Source organism: Selaginella moellendorffii, unplaced genomic scaffold (genome assembly GCF_000143415.4).
Source record: "Selaginella moellendorffii unplaced genomic scaffold, v1.0 SELMOscaffold_123, whole genome shotgun sequence".
In the NCBI taxonomy this organism is placed as follows: Eukaryota; Viridiplantae; Streptophyta; class Lycopodiopsida; order Selaginellales; family Selaginellaceae; genus Selaginella; species Selaginella moellendorffii.
The window spans coordinates 16,350-34,632 of NW_003314384.1; the positions used below are offsets into that span (position 1 = coordinate 16,350).

The 18,283-nt window shown below is 44.4% G+C and overlaps 1 long non-coding RNA gene across 1 annotated transcript; it reads right to left on the minus strand.

Annotated features, from left to right (window-relative positions):
• Nucleotides 1-12: 12 nt before the first annotated feature.
• LOC9633398 lies at nt 13-749 on the minus strand. The gene is made up of 2 exons (XR_002991109.1): nt 636-749; nt 13-582 (listed from the first exon to the last, which is right to left on the minus strand). It is a non-coding gene; the product is annotated as an uncharacterized LOC9633398 (long non-coding RNA).
• Nucleotides 750-18,283: the final 17,534 nt, after the last annotated feature.

The following is an 18,283-nucleotide window of genomic DNA, read 5'->3' on the forward strand; positions in this document are numbered from 1 at the left end:
AGGAAATGAGTGGAACTTAAGGGCTTCGTGTCTTTATTATGTTAAATTGTTTATGAACTTATAGCAATGATGTTGGTGTAGGAGCTGGGCCTGGTGCTGATGCTGGTGATTCTGGTGCCAATGCTGGAGGTGTTGGTACTGGTAGTCACGATAGGGATGGTGTTGGTGAAAGTGAAGGTGTTGGTGTTGGTGATAGTGGTGGTGGTTGTGTTCTAGGTGGAGTTCTTGGTCGTGGTGGTAGAGGCATTCTTGGTCGTGGTGGGGGTGGTCTTCTAGGTGGTGGTGGTGGTGGAGGACTTGGTGGTGGTGGAGGTGAACAAGCATTTGGAGTAAAATAATAGGGTCCACAAGTGAACTTATTATTTCCATTATTGATGCATGTTCTTAAGGATTGGCCACTTGATCCACCATTTATGTCTGTTAAGAAAGAACACCCTCGGGGTGCTCTACTCGTATCGACACTCACTCGGCAACTCTCAATATCTGTTCCAGTCTTCACTAATTTAAAGATATTAAAGTATCCTCTATTATTTGTAAATGATGAATCACTGTCTCTTGGACAAACCAGGTTTACCTTGGCATCTGAAAGATTTAACAAGATTAGAAAAATACAGAAGATAGATCAATTTTCTTACTGAAAATGCCACTCTGAGAAAGTGATCCACAATTAGTACAATAAATATAGCCTTCTACTTTGATACTTGTAGTGGCAGCACAAAAATTTTCATTTTTCAGAATGACTGCAAGTAATAAAATTAAATAGAGAAATGTTTTGTTTTCCATACTTACATGGTAATGTGAGGTAAAAGAATGCCCTTTTATAATCTGCACTGCATTAAGTCAAACATCTAAGGTACAACTAATCAAGACTTTTTTCAAATCCAAATATTCTTATTTATGTGATCTCATATTTCCTACTTTTGCTATGCCAATGATCTTAAACTTGGAATAATAATAATAATAATACTCAAGAATCTTTGTATATTTTTCAAAATCTAAACTTTGCATCTAATATTGGTTCAAATAAATTAGATTAAAATGGTGTTTAACACCTAGATTAAGAAAGAATATTCTCAAAATTGAGTGCTTAACTGCTACATGGAGGAAAACACACCTTAGTCGTTAATGCAAATCAGACTTTACTGCATACAAGTATCTAGGTATCTGGATAGGTGGTACATGTGTTAACATAAAGCATCCCACCTAGATCTCTATGATGTTCGGTGTGCCCCAAGTTTCCTAAGGTAAAAGTCTTGGTGCAGCTGTAAATCTCTTTTTAACCTTTAACCTTTATACTTTGAAATTATGGTCTAAAAGAATATTCTTAGAATAACCTTTAATTTTGTGTCAAACGAAATAATATATTAAAGAAGATAGCTCACCTTGGTGCAACATGGCTGCCAAGCAATGGTTTCTTCATTCACCCACACTTTCTTGCAACGCTCAAGATATAAGGTGCCTCTAGCAGCCAGATCATCATTGTGTCCTTGAATGTTATTTATGGAAATAGTGTGGATTTCCACACTAAAGATGCTACAATTGATCAAGTTTGGTCAACACCTCTTAGTCTAGTTATTTTCAACAGTTATATCTTCTTTCTATAAAAGCATAGATACCAGTGACAAATTTATTATTATTGAGTTTAATTTTATGGTTGTGGAGAATCTCCAAGAAGAAAAAGATTTCTGTCTTCATCACTTTTGAAGGGGTTAATACCTTCAATCTAGAATTGAGCCCAGCAATGGCAAGAGAGTTTATATGGAGTGAACTAATCTAGGTTTGGGTTTGGCTTAAGATCACTTATCCTTAACCATATCTAAACTTAGATAATGAAAGGATAATCCAAGCACTTAGCCAAAAGCCATAAACATCACAAACACCTATTCCATTGCTTTGTTAATTTCTGGAGGATTGGTTTGTTAAATGTTATGCTAAACCTTATAAACTTACGATCCAACTTTTTACAACACCCAATATAGTCCCTTCTATTGAGTAAGGAGCCCCTTAGATTGGGAATGTAATATTAGGAAAATAGACTAATACTAAGTCATTCACTTCATACTCTGCAAATGGACAATGATGGGAGTTGTAGTGTCATTATTGTCCCACTTATGCACGGCTAAGTGTTTAGTAGACTCTTCTTGGATGAGTGGAATAATGCACATTATATACTAATATCAAGATTTAGCATCAGTAGCTCATGATAATCGTGAAGGTAAAATGCTTCCTTGTCTAAATCTTGAGTATAAACTGACAACTATCAAGGCTTAGAAATCTTTCCCTAAATGTGCATTCTAGCCAATCCAAGCCTAGCTCCTATCCACCTAGATGATCCAAGAATTTCTCCTTGTTGACATTCCACTAGATATGTGCTAACTTAGTTGTCATTATAGATCTTACTTAGCCAATCTAACTCTTGGTAGTATTAGATTATGATCATATAAAACTTTATATGGTGAAGCACTAATAAAACTCTATACCCTTGTGATATATGCATACTGAAGAAATAACAAATATTTTGCAATCATCCCTTTAAAGTTTTAAAGAAGCCATTCTACCAAAGCCATTTGTTTGTGGATGATAAACACTTGTGAAAGTGTGAAGTATGGAGCAAGGGAGTGAAGGAATTGAAGTATAGAGCAATTCCCAAACATACAGCCCAAGGAGTGAAGGGACAGGAGCACTGAGTGACCTTTGAATAGTCTTAGAACATCCAACATCCCAATGTTAGGATCGGCATCCGAAATGAAGCCAAATGGAGTTTGGTGCTATTTTAGCACATTTGTTGTGAATGTAACTTCGGGTATAAAAAGTTATATGTCGGCGAGTTCTTTCTGATATTCTTTCCTTACTGCCATAACAGCAGGAGGTCGGTATTGCTGGACCCTTTATTAGTTTCCACCTAAGCTAGTTGAGAAACTAATCATCACATGTGCACTAAAACTAGAAGGGCACTAAAGAAGGAAATACTAAGTTGTCATTTGTCAAGCAGACTTGACACCATGATGAGAAACTCATGATGTTGACTTGCACTTGCTAGTGTTGGGAACCCATGTGATATTGAGCTTGGTCCCTCAATATTCGCTAAATGATAGCTTACCGTGTCTGCCAAACACCCTTGCTATCATACCTTTTGTGTTAGTCTCATTCTAGTCCTAAAAGCTATTTATGAAAAGTGTCTAGATTTGCTTATTTGGCATATTTACAAAATGTAAAGATTGTTCTGAACATAATAGTGTTCATCCCATGTCCAAATTCACAATTTAGGGACATTCCATATTTAATAAGTTTCAAGCTTGTCCCAGAGATTAACTCTTTGGTAGGTCAGGTATGGCTGACCAACCTGAGGCATAGTTTAGCTCCCGCTTGCATGCCTGTCCTTGTTCTGCGTTGGGCTTGGAGCTCCACACCATGCTAGCTGGTGGAGTACCCATATCCTCACATTAGGCCACTGGTATGTTGAAATAGCGCTAGACTCCATTTGTCTCCATTTTGCGTGTTGGTCTTGACATTGGGATGATGGTTGCTCTAGGATTGTTCCAAGCCGCTCCATGCTCCTATCCTTTTGCTCCTTGGGTTATATACTCAGGAGTTGTTCCGTGCCCTAGTGCCATTGCTCCTTGGCTCCATACTTGGGAGTTTGGCACCATTCCTTCGTTCAGTGGCCCAAAGGCCCTGAAAGTCGGGTTCCACACCACTGTTCTTTCAACACGTGGCATGTGACACGTGGCACATAGTGGTTTAGGTTTCTCTTTGTGGTTATCCTGTGGTAAATCATTATAGAATAAAGGGTAAAAACCATAGATGTTATAATATTGATGGCCTAACACGAGCATATGGGTACTCTACCAGTTAGTATGGTGTGGAACTTAGGCTTAGACCCAAGTTAGACACAAAATAAAGACAGGCACACAAATGGGAGCTAAATGTGAAACACAAAATCCCTAGGCCCCAAAGTGGAGCCGAAAAGGCACCACGTGGTAGTGGCCGAAGCGAAAGCCAAACGAGCGTAACACGTTTGAACTAAAAGCTCCGACTTGAAAAGGTCGAGAGTGGGAGTGGAACTCCCAACAAAGGGCTCGAGGAACAAGCACGGGGCGAGCCATGAGTGAGTCTCTAGAAAATGGGACACAAGAGGACCAAAACATGACACGTGGAAGTGTCCGAGATGGAGTCCGAGGTGGAGTCCGAGATGGAGTCCGAGATGGAGTCTGAGATGGAGTCCGAGGTGGAGTCCGAGGTGGACCCGAGATGGACCCGAGGTGAGTCCGAGATGGACCCGAGGTGGAGTCCGAGATGGACCCGAGATGGAGTCTAAGATGGAGTCCGAGATGGACCCGAGATGGAGTCCGAGATGGACCTAAGATGGAGTTCGAGATGGAGTCCGAGATGGACCCGAGATGGACCCGAGATGGAGTCCGAGATGGACCGAGATAGAGTTCGAGATGGAGTCTGAGAAGGACCCGAGATGGAGACCGAGACTGAGACCGAGACCGAGACCGAGACCGGAACTGAGACCGAGACTGAGGCCAAGGCCGAGACCGAGCCCGAGTCTGAGTCCGAGTCTGAGTACGAGTCCAAGTCCAAGTCCGACAAGCACGACTCCATTTGATAAACAACTTGGCCAACCTTACTTCATGCGTCGAACAGCTTTCAGGTAGCATACAATTTCTCAATTGTACTCAATTGTTTATATTCTATTATAGGTATCTTCAATATAGAGGCATTCCTCTCGAAACACCAGTATGCACATGACTTCTGAGGCATGGTGTGAGAGATGGAGGCATATACCCAACAACAATGAAGTTTCCAGCAGCAATAAAGCGCGCTTGTTCTTGGGAATTGGAGATGCCAGATTATGAACCAACACGAAAGCTCTATTTCGTTAAAGTGGGAATTGTCATTATCCCACTTGTAAAATAAGGTTTCCAAACCTTTATATAGTATATAAATATAACAAAATTCAACTGCATTGAGGCATATGCCATTTTATTTTAAACAAGGAAATGTCTACTCAATCACTTCTCCTCCCCCTGCCACTGCTTCACCTCTCTCTTCTCCTTGTCATCCTCATCCAATTTCTTTCCATCCTTTTAATATTGGCTCAGTTGCTCCGAGTCTAGGTGGAGCCCAAGTCCCCATTCAATCTTTACTTTCCCCTTATTAATAAAACAACTTTGTAGACTTCCAATAACATGCTATAACACTTCTAGTATAATGCAAATCCTCTCAAAGAATTGTCTTTTAATATTAATACAATGGCATGGAACCCCATGCCATAATAAGTTACATTTTTAAATAAATACATACCATCTCAGACTGTTATTTTTTGCCTCCAACACCTATACAATAATCTTGGAATTTCATCACTCTCCACACTATCAGGATTTAAACCCAATAGTAATGCCATCTCTTCTCTAATACGTCTACGCTCATGTTCAGTGGTCGAAGAACCCATCCGGTTGAGCAGATTATGGAGATGCGGATAGTGTTTGGCTAGACAATATACATGCCATAAATGATGACTGGTGTCTGTCCGATCAAATGGCTTCTGATATACCGTTCCATCTGCCATTTGGTTGATTTCTGCAGCCACCTCCTAGACTGGCCGGTTCTCTATCACCATCGCTCCAAGCTGTTTTGCAAGGTCCCCCAGAACATACGGTTTCTTCTCCCTAGTTTCCATACTGCAAGAGATGGGGTGCACTGCATATGTGTGCGTGTTCGCTGCAGTTTTAATCGGCGAGTCATCGATGATGAGGATTTCACTTGACCTAGCAGTCCGGTTCATCACTACAGCCTTTGGCTTGACGAAGATGGGCTTGCTACCCCTCACATGGACCATAGTCAAGCAATCCTCCTGCGTTAGGAGAAAGTCAAATGGTAATATTACTCGCGTCTGATCGTGCATCATCTGTAGCAACGTTAATGCATTGCGGCGCATCATGGATGTCCAAACTCCCAATTGCAAATTGAACCCGGCCCTCTGTTTTAAGTGTCGCATGGTCATTATTAGATCTCGCAGTTTCTCCCGTGTGATTAATGTGAATCTGTCTCCTTTGACCAACTTGCGACCGCAGGCTTTGGAGGGTGCAGTGACATTCGAGGACGAGCCACGCTCATGGGAGAAAAGGACACCGTTCAGATAAAAAACGATACAGTACCTTCGCCGTGACTCTAAAATGAAATGCATCAGCATAAAAAATGGTACAAGTCAATTTTACCATCTACAATATTAGCGAATGGTGCTCCCGGTGGTCATTGAGAGGGTTTTGGTCGAGGAAACGTGAAGGGCGGAAATACTCTCCTCTGCAATGTGGGGTCAATCACATCCGATGGCGTGTGGGCACATGCCACTTCAGTTGTAGACTCTGGTACAACTGGCTCAACAGTGGCATGGGGTGGTTCCGATGGCATGTGATCACACACCATTTCAGCTGGTGCCTCCGTTGGCAAAGTGGACATGACCGAACAGGCAGCAGGGGCGGTGTAGGGAGGTTCCAATGGCGCATAGTCAGACGATTGGGCACACGTTGAGTCCGTTGGAAATGAGGATACGACCGGCTCGGCGGCTGGGGCGGCCTCATACGGGTCCAATGGCGCCTGGTCACCGTCAGTTGGATACGTGGACAAGATTGACTCAGTGGTATGGGCAACATCAAGTGGAGCGTGGTCAGCTTGCTTGGCGTTGATATGGATAGTAGCCTCCACCAGCTCTAATGACTCTTGTAGGCAAGTAGAGTCCACTGGCGGATCCATATGCATGTCCAAATATCTCCCTTCGATTGAGATGGTATCCTCCCGTGCTACTAAAAACAAACTCATTAGCACATTGAATCGACTATACTGTATTTACCATCAACTGCTATTGAGGAACTAGGACCGATATCACTTGGGCGCACTGCTGATTCTGAAGGATTGGACATACGTTTCGACCCTTGCTTGGCATTATCCTTCCTCGACACTAAAGGCTAGAGTTTGTAAATTCAACTAAATAATCTCTACTTACCATTTGCTCTACGACCTACATGGACAATGTTAGAAATGGTAAAAGGTTAGGAATGGATGTACTATTATTTACCTGATGGTTTGTCTTGTATGACCTTCCTCTGCTGCTCTTTGGCCACCTCAGGCTGGCCATTGTCATTATCATCGTCGTCGTCGTTATTGTGATCGTCACCATTGTGAGGACCATCCAAGTCCTCTTTGTCCTCCTCTTCTTCGTCCTCCTCTTCTTTGTCCTCCTCTTCGTCCTTCTGCTCTTCCTGCTCATTATCTTTCTCTGGCTCTTCATCCCCCTCCTGCATTTCTTCCATAGGCTACTCAGGCTGGATGGGTTGTTCTTCCAGGACCATCTTGGGAAAATCATCTGGCCGAGTCTCCATCTCAAAATACAAGACATCCATAGCCTGTTTTAGTGCGTGACCTAGGACCGTATCCTCACCCGACTGTCTTAACATGGTTTCTGCACGTTCTTGCACCCTTCGAAGATGACAAGATGAGAAAAACGTGGCCCTGACTTGAAAAGCATCCCTCATCCATTGTACCTCTCCATTGAGATTGGGGAAGGGGAGTCCGCCATAGGAATCTGAGTCAGGAGGTGGTGACTGCCTACTTTCACTCAGCCCTTGATCTACAATGAATGGCATGAGCACACACGCCATAACCGCGAGGCATTACCTATCATCTTTTCGTTGCCCTTCTTCCTTTTTGAATCAAACACCTCTGATCCCGACGACTGTCCAACGTGCTTTCGCTTTTTATGACCACTGTCAGTTTGAGCTTGGCTGGTGCTTGCCTGTTTTGCCTTTGAAGAAGTGTCTCCTGCAAGGAATGGCATGAGACCACACGCCATTGCAAATATAATTTGTACCTCCTTTTTTCCTATTGCTTGTCTGTTTGTCCTTCTTCGACGCGCCACCAGTGCGCTTTTCAGTCCTCGTGTCTGAATATTCACAACGATCTATAATCAAAATGGCGTGAGGCCTCACGTGACCTTACTTTGTGCAGGTTGTGAGCTCGGCCCAACATGGGTATCTTCAACAGTAGCTGTTAACGCCGTTTCAGCATCTGGGGGTGGCCACGCTCCTGTATACAGAGCTTGTGAGATAACATTTAAACTTAAAGTGCGTACTCACCAGGTTCGCAGAGAAGATACTGTTTTTCTTTGGCAACTATAATTATATGCTCCATTGAAGTCACCTCTTCAATGGAGTTTGTCACCGCAACACACAGGACACCCTTGAGTAGTGCGGCTCGAAAGAATAGTCTGCCGTAGTTGTACTCGACAACGCATTTGCCCTTGGAGTCGGAAGCAGGTGACCCACCCGCTATTGCGTTGAAGACCCAGCTGAGCATTTCCCATGCTGCACCTGGAGCTTTCTTTGGATTCGAAAGCTCCATAGCCGTCTTCAGTTCCTCAGGCACGGGTAAATTGACCTCCCTCAGATCAATTCGATCGGCCTTGTCGAACGAAGCTGGGAAGTCACTCCAGTCCCACTCTGTTGCAGGACCAATAACAAGGGCGAGTGTGAAGATGGGGACATTCGTCGGTATCTTCTTCTTAGCCATTATCCCATGGATCTCCTGCATCTCCTTGCCTTTCAACCGAGCCTTCACCTCATTCAAGGCCTTCCAGAACTTGTGATAGGATTCGGAGTCGTAGATCATATAGTGGACTGAAGATTCCACCTCCGCAAGTCCCACCATTAAGTCAATGATGGAGCTGACTTCGTCTGCATGAGTGATCTCCTCGTTTGTGAAGTCCATCACACAAAAGATGTTCTTGACCTGCTCATCTCCGTGGGAAACGATGCTCCTCCACCTTTGATCCTCATCCGAATTCAAGTATACCCGGTAAGGTTCTCGATAGGCCTCTGCTGTGGGGTTGAGCTGTTTCTGAAGCCGGCGGTCGACATCACTCTTAATGAAATTTGGATACTGATCCAACTTCTTAACTTTACTTTTCGTGGCATCCCGCAGCAGATCGATGAACTTGGGGGCCCCCTTCACGTACTCGTCGATGTCTTCATTTGACAAATCCAGTGCTTCCATCATCTCTTGCGTGGTGTCGATGCTCACCCTCTCCACGGCCACTTGCTCGAAGATCCAATCCTTCAATAGCGCACGAGCTCTTAGAGTCGTGCACAAGTCCTCATATGTCATAATATGGCCGGGAGTCATTTTGGTCTTGTTGAAGACTACCTCACCACGTAGAAGAGCATTAGCCACTGTCAGAAGGTCATCGTCGTCTAGAGACCGCGAGAAACGCAAGGCGTTGAGCTTCAAATCATTGGGCTTCCGGTCGTCCTCCACACCCATTGAGTTTAGTAAGTCCCCGTCATAGTACCTCCTCAGCACATCTACCCATTTGTCAAAAACAACTTTTGTCGCGAGTAGAATGTTATGGATGCTGAGTGTGTCATTGACCCCCAGTGTTTTCGAGAGAAGACTCGAGAATTCCTGCAATGGAAATGGCGTGAGGCCACATGCTATGCCACATGCAACGAGGCTTACCTGCCAGGCACTAGTTGCTAGTGCACGTCCTTGTCCTGGTTTTTGTGGCTTCTTCAGTTGAACCTAGAGCTTCCGTGTTCGTGCCAATGTCTCGTGCAGACCCGATTTGTAGCACGTTTCTTGCTTGACATCTGCACGTGGGAGATGTATATTATAGATCGGAGGGGCGAGCTGCCTTTTATCAGGCGGACAACTCTTGTCTTGAAGACTTTCTTCACCTCCTCGCCCACCATAATATCCACAACTATCTCTTGCATCGCCAAGCTAGAATGCTGCCCGGAGACGGCATAGAACCGGATGTTTTGATCGTCCAACACCTTCCTATTGATCAAGTCTGGAAACCTCGTCTCGCCCTTCATTGTTCGGTAGTAGGGGATCACGTCTGCGATGTCGAGTGTTACTGGACTTGCCAGCATCTTCTGCTTCAATTTCTCCACCCACTCATCAGATACTAGCCTGTGGTTGTATTTGCTTTGGATGTTGATACGGCTCACGTCGATTGTATATACTTTGTTGGAATAGTAACAAGTACTATTATCTGCGACGATTTTTTCTGCCTCTTCTTGCTCTTTCTGCTGTTTGCGGCTTTTCTTTTTGGTGGGTGTAGTGTTCGAACCCGAGGCAATGGCATCACCGAGTAGCTTCTTTTTTGGAGGAGAGTCGACGTTGGCTTGAGCTTGACCACCATTTTCTGCTTCGGGGTAGTTTCCAGATCGACCCCCTTCCCCTTCGCTTCGCGAACTGGAGGCACTCTCAACGGCTCAATGTTGGAATATAGTTTTTGAACATCGCCGTAGGTGAGGTCTGTGGATTCCATGTGATCTTCATAGACCCGCAACGTCTTTGAAATTGTGGGCCTCCTGGATAACCTCTCTCTAGCTCCCTCTAGGAATTCCTCATAGCCGCTGCCCCCCTCCGGGAAGCCGCTAGGATGTGCAAGGTGGATCTTGAAGGCAGACGCTGTCTCTACCACAAGTGCCAGTCCATATTCTTGCATGGAACTGCATGGAGTGTCTGTCACTTGGATGAGGATCCCCATGCATTCTTTTCTCCCACCATCTGTGTTGTATAGCTTCAGATCCTCGCCTTCCATCCCGAAAGTCCAACTGGTGAGCTCCTCCCCCTTCTCTGCATCCACATTGACAGTGGCTGGAAGAAGAATGCAATTCCTCGCCTGTTCAGAAATGCACAACAATTAGAGCTGACAGATGAAAAGATAGCAGCTAGAAATAACGTGAGGCCACACGCCATTCACCACTGCATCAGATGTCTTGAGGCTGCATCCTAAGATGGCGTGAGGCTACATGCCATCTGTAACTGGACTGCACTCGAGAGCCCAATCGGTGCATGCCAATGTTGCTACTGAATGGCATGTGGCCTCATGCAATTTTCTACTTGGCCTAAAAGACTTACCATTTGAAGCCGAATGAAGGCGTAACAATCGAGGCCGGACTCGCTAGCGAATGTGCACTGTGTGTGCAGCAGATCGTAGCAGCAAGGCTACTCTGCCACTTACAGTTGGAGAGTGGCGCTGAAATCTCCCAGGACGCCAAGTGGGCTGCGTGTGGGTGGCGGAGTGGGCGGCGGAGTTGGCGGCGAAGTTACAAACTGGGTGTGTCCCATCGACACTGCAAAGGGACATCACAATCAGATGTGGGATCACAAGAAACCAACTTCACTAACTCTGGTTTCACCAAGATCTACGTAAGGAGTTATGAAATGAAAGGACCCTCTCTATTGAAATGTGTTTATGGTCCTAGGGGCATTGTGACATATCCAAGGATTTTGCATCAAGTTCTGTATTTGCATGTTTATCAAGCTACTGAATTGCTAAACCCTAAACCCTAAACCCTAAACATGTGGCAAATGCTGCATGAAGAAAGATGCCCTTTCTGGGCAAATGCTGTAAGAGGTAGATGTCGAGCAGATGTATCTCAGGCTAGCGAAGGGGACAAAAAAAAGCTAGCTATAAACATGACGGGATCCAAATAGATTACTAGGCTGGTCCTGCGAAAATCAAAAACCATAATTGAAAACATTGAAAATGCAAAAAGAAAGGTTTATAATATTTTTGAATTTTAAGCAACCAAAGGAATGTAAATAGGGCATGTGTTTGTAAGTTTAAAAATGCCTCAACCACTTAAATTCCCAAGTAAATAAAGCTGTTTCTATTTTTGGTACAGGTAAACTTTATAGCGTGTGGGCTCATGCAATTTTGAACCCAAAAATGCACCAAAAAATGCTCAACTAGCATTATTCTTTGAATGGCATGTGGCCTTATATTGCCATAAATGGACGTACACACATAGCATAATTATTCCTTTACACGGCGAATAATCTTGGCGCGGATCGCTGACACGGCATGGCAAAGTTCGAATCACTGACATGGCACAGCTGGATCAAGGCAAGGACATGATGTGACAAAGTTCAACCTCCGACAGCAAAGTCTAGAAGCTACTCAGTTTGAAATTTATCAAAGGAATCATAAGATCTGGTTTGTCAAAGGATTTGATGTGACGTTCAAGCGTGTGTTATTTTTGAATTCTCGAACTCATTCCTAGGTCTATCATTTTTGTGCGCCGTGTTCTTGGTTCCGCTGAGCGCAGTGAGCGCTGCTTGTGTAAGCGGCGTTGTGAGCTGTGGTTTATGCGTCTACAAGCGGTTGCGGCATTGCGAGCGCCATTGCGAGCAGCAGTTTATGCGAGTGGCAGTTTGTGCGAGCGGCGCTACGAGCAGTTGTGGTGTTGCGAGCGGCGCTACGAGTAGTTGCGGTGTTGCGAGCGGCACTGTCTTTGGTGTGGCTACCGCTTCCTCTTGATATTCGGCACTTGTGCTTCCTGGTATGTTCACTATGGAATGGCTTAGGACCACATTTAGAAATGGCATGAGGCCACATGCCATCTTGGGCCCTTGCAATTTCATTGCTAGCGTATTGTCATGTATGTTTTTACTTGCCTGCAGCTGTGTGTATATCAAGATGGCATGAGGCCTCATGCCATCTTTGGCCCCTGCTAGCCTATTGCCATATTCCTTTTGCCTTGCTGCAACTGTATATATTTTTGTATGGGTGACTAGTCACGCACACAAAAATATATACAGTTGCAGCAAGGCAAAAGGAATATAGCAACAGGCTAGCAGGGGCCAAAGATAGTGTGAGGCCTCATGCCAATTTTGTGAATGCGAAATTTCACGTGGGTGTCAATAGCATGTTTGAATAATGGCATGTGGCCTCATGCTATTGAGGTTGTTTGGTATGTTATGATTTAGGCCATTCTCCAATCATTTTTTGTATGGTTTTAACTTCTTTTCTGCACTTTCAGAATGGCATTTAGGGTTGGGGAAAAGGTTTACATTTTGAATGGTGGGAAGAGAGTTGCAAAAGGGACCCTTGTGTCTATGGATCGGAACTTTGTTATACACTGTCAAAGGCTTGGGGAAGGCAATGCTGCTATATCAGTAGAGACTATCTTCGATGGGAATATGGTCACTATTGAACAAGGAGAGATGGTCGTCGGGTAAATGTTGTTGTTGCCTTGAAAAATCTGCAGAAGAAAGCAGATGTTGGGGACAGCGCAAGTGCAATGCATGTTCCCTCCGTGGATCTTAAGAACCGTGCTACATGGATTCAGGCAAAGGTGTTTCTAAATAACCCCGAGGGGGAGGTGGTAGCTGAGGGCTTAGCCACAGTTGTCGATCCAAGAGATGCGGTTGCTAATCAAGAATTGGGCTGGGATGATATTGGAGTTGCGATTTTAGAGGTTGTTGACACAGAAGAAAACAGTCTGACTATTGGAAGCATTGTGCGGTGGAAATTGAGGCATTTAGTGTTTGAGAATGTGAAGGATTCACAATCAAACACCACTACAACTGATGACAGAACATCTCTTCATGGGAAAAGAAAGTACACCTTCCTAAAGTGCAGCCAAAGGGATCTGAGCAACGAACCGAAAAGGCAGAAAATGGCAATGGAGGTTCGAATGGTCTCGACAGTTGCTTGTTGCAAGAGGAGGTGCTGTCAACATGTTGATTGGGATGCTATTGAAGAGGAGAGAGCAAGATACAAGACATTGTCCTGGAAGGCAGCTCGCAATTTTGTGTATGAGGCATTACGGTCATCTGTTGATGCTTCAGAACATCAGGTGGGGGGCATGGTCTTCCAGAGGGGTTTGGTCTGCATGAAGGCATGGAGAATCATTTATGGTGAATGCACAGCCTCATCCAAACGAAGCAGAATCTCAAGGAAGTTCTTGCGGCTGATGTGGCCTTCCACCCCATCTTCTGCTCCAAACAGACAATGCTGGCAGTGAGAACAAAAACATGTACGTCTTCGCGTACTTGGCGATGCTTGTTGCCAAAGGCATATTTGAAACGGTTACACTTGGCTTTCTCATGGTTGGGCACACTCATGAAGACATCGATGCCATGTTCAGTCACCTGGCAGAGTCCCTCCGGCAATCTAATGTCCTCACCCTCCCACAACTCTACGATGAATTCCAAAATTGCATCAAAGGCACTGTTGAAACTGCACTTGTGACAGAGGTTTCAGACTTTAAGGGGTTTGTAAAAGGCTACATCAGGGATGGATCCGAAACGTTGATTGGCCACTCCAAGCCTCTTCAGTTTCATTTCAGCATGCGTGACGGTGCTCCAGTGATGAGGTACAAGATGAGAGAATGGGACACAGTGTGGCTGCCAGTGGACGGCATTGAACTCTTCAAGAGAGATCCCATAACTAGGGAACCTATGATTCCTTAGGGTTCCCCACGGCCGATGCACCCACCCGGATGGACTCAAAGACCAGGAAAGTATAGTGGTCGGGATTAGACAGCATATTGCCTTCTGGAAGAGGGGGTTGGTGTTTGGTGGAGAATCCTATTTTAAGAGGTGCAAGCCTTTGCTCAAATACTGGGAGAAGATTATATCTGCTATCCAAAATGGGCCGGTTGTATATGAAGAATTGGAAGAGTCCTTTTGGCCAGAACCCAGAGCACCAGATAGTAGCGGAACAATGTCCTCTGGAAATGTAGTGACAGATAACGATCTTGAGGATCACTATTGTGGGCCGAGGAACAAGAAGCCGGATTCAGCATTCAATTTAGTACAGGTCTGCAAAGGAATGGTCGTGCTTGTCAAACCCAGTAATAAAAAACAAATGATATGGGTGGGGCGCTGCATCACTAATGCAGAGGAGGACGCGGAAACTAACTCCTTCAATGTAACTGTGGAGTGGTTCAAGCCAAGTTCCGGATATACGAAGGATTGCCTAGAAAAGAGATGGGTGCTGAATCCAAGGGATCCCAACATGAGCATATCGGTGGATAATGTTGTGCATGGTTGGATGCGGAAGCAGAGTGCCACCATCACCTTGCCAAACCATGCAAGAGATGCAGCAAGAGCATTCATAACCCGGGTTCAAGGTGAGATTCATTAATATTCCTTTACTAAGTTTCTAATGTATTTTATTTCAAGGTGAACAATCCGAATCTGAATCAGAGGAGGCGTGATGGCATGGCGTGATGGCGTGAGGCGTGACACCAAAAAGTAGGTGTCCACTAGCGCTTAGGCTTATAATGGCGTGTGCCCTCATGCCATTTACTTGATCACCAAATACCTTTTTCCCTTTGCACTAGTATATCTTAATACCGGTCTGAGAAATAGAATGGCATGTGCCCTCAGGCCTTTTACTAAATCACCTTTGAAAGAAATGCAAGCCTCTATGTCGTAAAAATAAGGTACTAGAGAAATTCCTTAATAATATGAATGTTATTTAGTTTCATGAAAATACACTAAGGGTCAAATGAGTTAAATGACTTCTCCAGACTAGCAATGCCTCTTGCTACACCTTCACAATTAGATTCATTAGAAAAAGATAACATTGAATAATATCTAAATGTTCTCACCATTAAGTTATATGTCTGGCTAATAGGAATGACGTTCATCTTGGAAAGCTCACCACACGCTCAATGAACAAACAAATAGTGTGTGCGTGCATGCCATCGCTCTTCTTTAGCTTCAGATTTGGCTTGTTCACCTTGACAATGAGATTTATTATACAACCAGATGGACTCAGTTTGGACACAAAGTCACCGCGCTAGTCACTCAGATATGTCTAGCCCCTGGACAAAAAACATATAATTTCACGTCATTTTCAAATACTTGAAAATTTGTACCTAGTCCCATTTTACTGAATAAATTCCACTAACGAAATAGAGCTTGAAAGATGTTTCCAGAACAAAGAACTTTTGGCCCAGAGTTGGGTGCAAACACTATAGTGTGGTGCTAACGGATAGTTAACATGAGGAACAACTATATTGGTTTTGGCAAAGACCTAGACACTAATAAGTAGTGTCATAAGGATAAGCTCGTGGGGCCAATGGTGTGGAGACACTAAATGTGCCAAGGTGTGATACCTTGAGGTTATGTTGGTGGGTTCATAAGAACCCCTTGCCAAAGGAATCTCAACGGAAATGGGAATAGCATAGCCTAAGCTAGAAGATATGTGGTAGAGTGTGGTAACCAAAACAATGATGGAGGTGTGGAAGCACCAGCAATGAGTTGTATGACTTGACAACTATGAGGCAAATAAGCAAAAGGTGCAAGATAATTGGTTAAACTGGTAGAAGGTAGCTACCCAAGACTTCTTAATGGCATAAGAAAGTTAGATATACCCTTATGGGAGATAAATTGCTTATGTTGCGAAATAGTAAGTTAATGTCGTAAAAGGGAATGCTCATTGTCAAAGAGGCCACCATTTGGGACATCCAAACACTCTATAACACCAAAAAGTGGTGTTTGATGTCACGAGGGCAATAGATAAGGCCCAAGGGACTAAGTCTCTAGTGAATAATGGATAGAAGGTGGTATTCAAATGTCCAAGGTTGCGGAGACGGGAGAAAACTATCTATCCAAATTGGACAATGCCAAAAAATGGAATTTTGGCAAGGCTAGTGATGGGCATGTAAGGACCCATAAACAACAACATTAATCCCGGTGTGTGGGATTATAAGGTGAGCATACCTGTATTGAGGAACCACTCCCTAGACTATCGGGTCAGTTCATCCCTAAGAATATTTGCTAAGGCATAATGGAAAGTGCAAAGCTATCCTCCTAGTCTGGAGGAGAATGACCGAAAGAAAGGTGTGAAGCCAAAAGCAAGTAGTAAAGGGATAGAACCAAACCATGGGAATTGAAGGGCATAACTAAGGGTGGTTATGCCAGTTGGGAGTGGAGAATCAAGTGGGGGCTCAAGAGTGTTGTTGCTAGCAACCGTGATGTCATGGAAAGTCTAAAATATGGAATTGTCCATGTTAGACTATATGGCAACTAGAAAGCTTGCTAAAAGGGAGGCCTTAGCAAGCTAAGGGACATAGTTCCTTCAAAAGTTCCCAAAGACGATTTTAGGTAGCTTAGTACCTAGAAAGCCAAGCGTAAATGGTTCCTAGAGCGCGCGAAATCAGAGTGGCACAGCAGAAGCATGGTCTTGAAGCTGGCCATGAGGCGAGGCTATCAAGGTTGGGGAAGTGGTTCCTGAGTGTTCAAAGAGAGGGCTTTGAACGAAAGTCGATAGTTAAGGATTTTCACACTTATGCATGAACCATGTTATGGTGGCCGGATGGCTTGCTAAGTGAGATTGGCAGGTTAAGGGGACAAATCCCCTAGTTGAGGGTGCTAACTTCAAAAGGGGTGGCCCATGGGGCCGAGCATGGAGGAGTCCATGCATGATCACAGACTTGTCAAGCGAAATTACTTGGCAGTGCGAAGGAACTAGGTTCCTAAGCTATGATCTATAGCGCGCTTTGACTATAAATTGGTGCACCGGCGTGGGGAGTCACGCCAGGCATCTTGGATGATGCCTTCTGTAGATGCATATACGGAGGTTGGGTTCGAGTCCCGACCCTCTAGTGCTTGGGTTTGAGTCCCAAATCACTAGGGCATGGTGATGGTTTGGAATATGAGGACACTCATATTTCAGTGGTCATGGACTCTCAATGAGGAGATTGAGTTGGGCACACCGCCAAGTGGGGGATGCCCCGGAGTCGTGATGCACAGTTAGATTGCTTAGAGTGAAAGCTCGACATATCTAACTTGAACACTTTAGTGCAAAGGGCACCAAAGATGTGGTGAATGAGATGGGGACACCCAGTCTCAGTTGCTATGGATCCTTGGCCGGAAGGGCTGGCTTGGGTGCCCTGCCAAGTGTGGGGGATGCCCCCCAGGGTCATAATTAACAATTTAAAAGGGTCTGGAAGACCTAGTTCCTATTGGTAGACCTGTTAAGGGGTCAAGATGAGATCACCAGGTGATCTTGTGGCTAAACAAGGACAAAGTCTTTGTTTGGGTTAAGGAATACGATTTCTAGTTCAAAGTGTTGATTTGAACTATTGATAATGGTGTGGCTTGGCCAAGGTGACCAAGTGGGAAGAACACATAAGAGAAATGAGCTATGTCAATGATATGGCATAATAAGTCCGAGGAAAGTAGTCTTTATAAGAAATCCAAGGGAGGGTCTCAAAAGTTGGGCTATGGATAGAGCCCATGGCAGAAAATGTTAAAGAGACGTACTAGGGGTGAACACCCTCTGGACTTTGCAAAGCAACAAAGTGCTTACTATGGAACTGAAAGGAAACCTCAAAAATGGAGGTAGGGATCCTATGTTGTTAGGTGCAACAATCAAGGATAGGAGCAAAAGACTAGTGGCTAAGAAAAAGAGCTATAGGAATCATGGGAAAGAATCCAAATGGCAAAGTTGAGCCGAGAACACTAATGT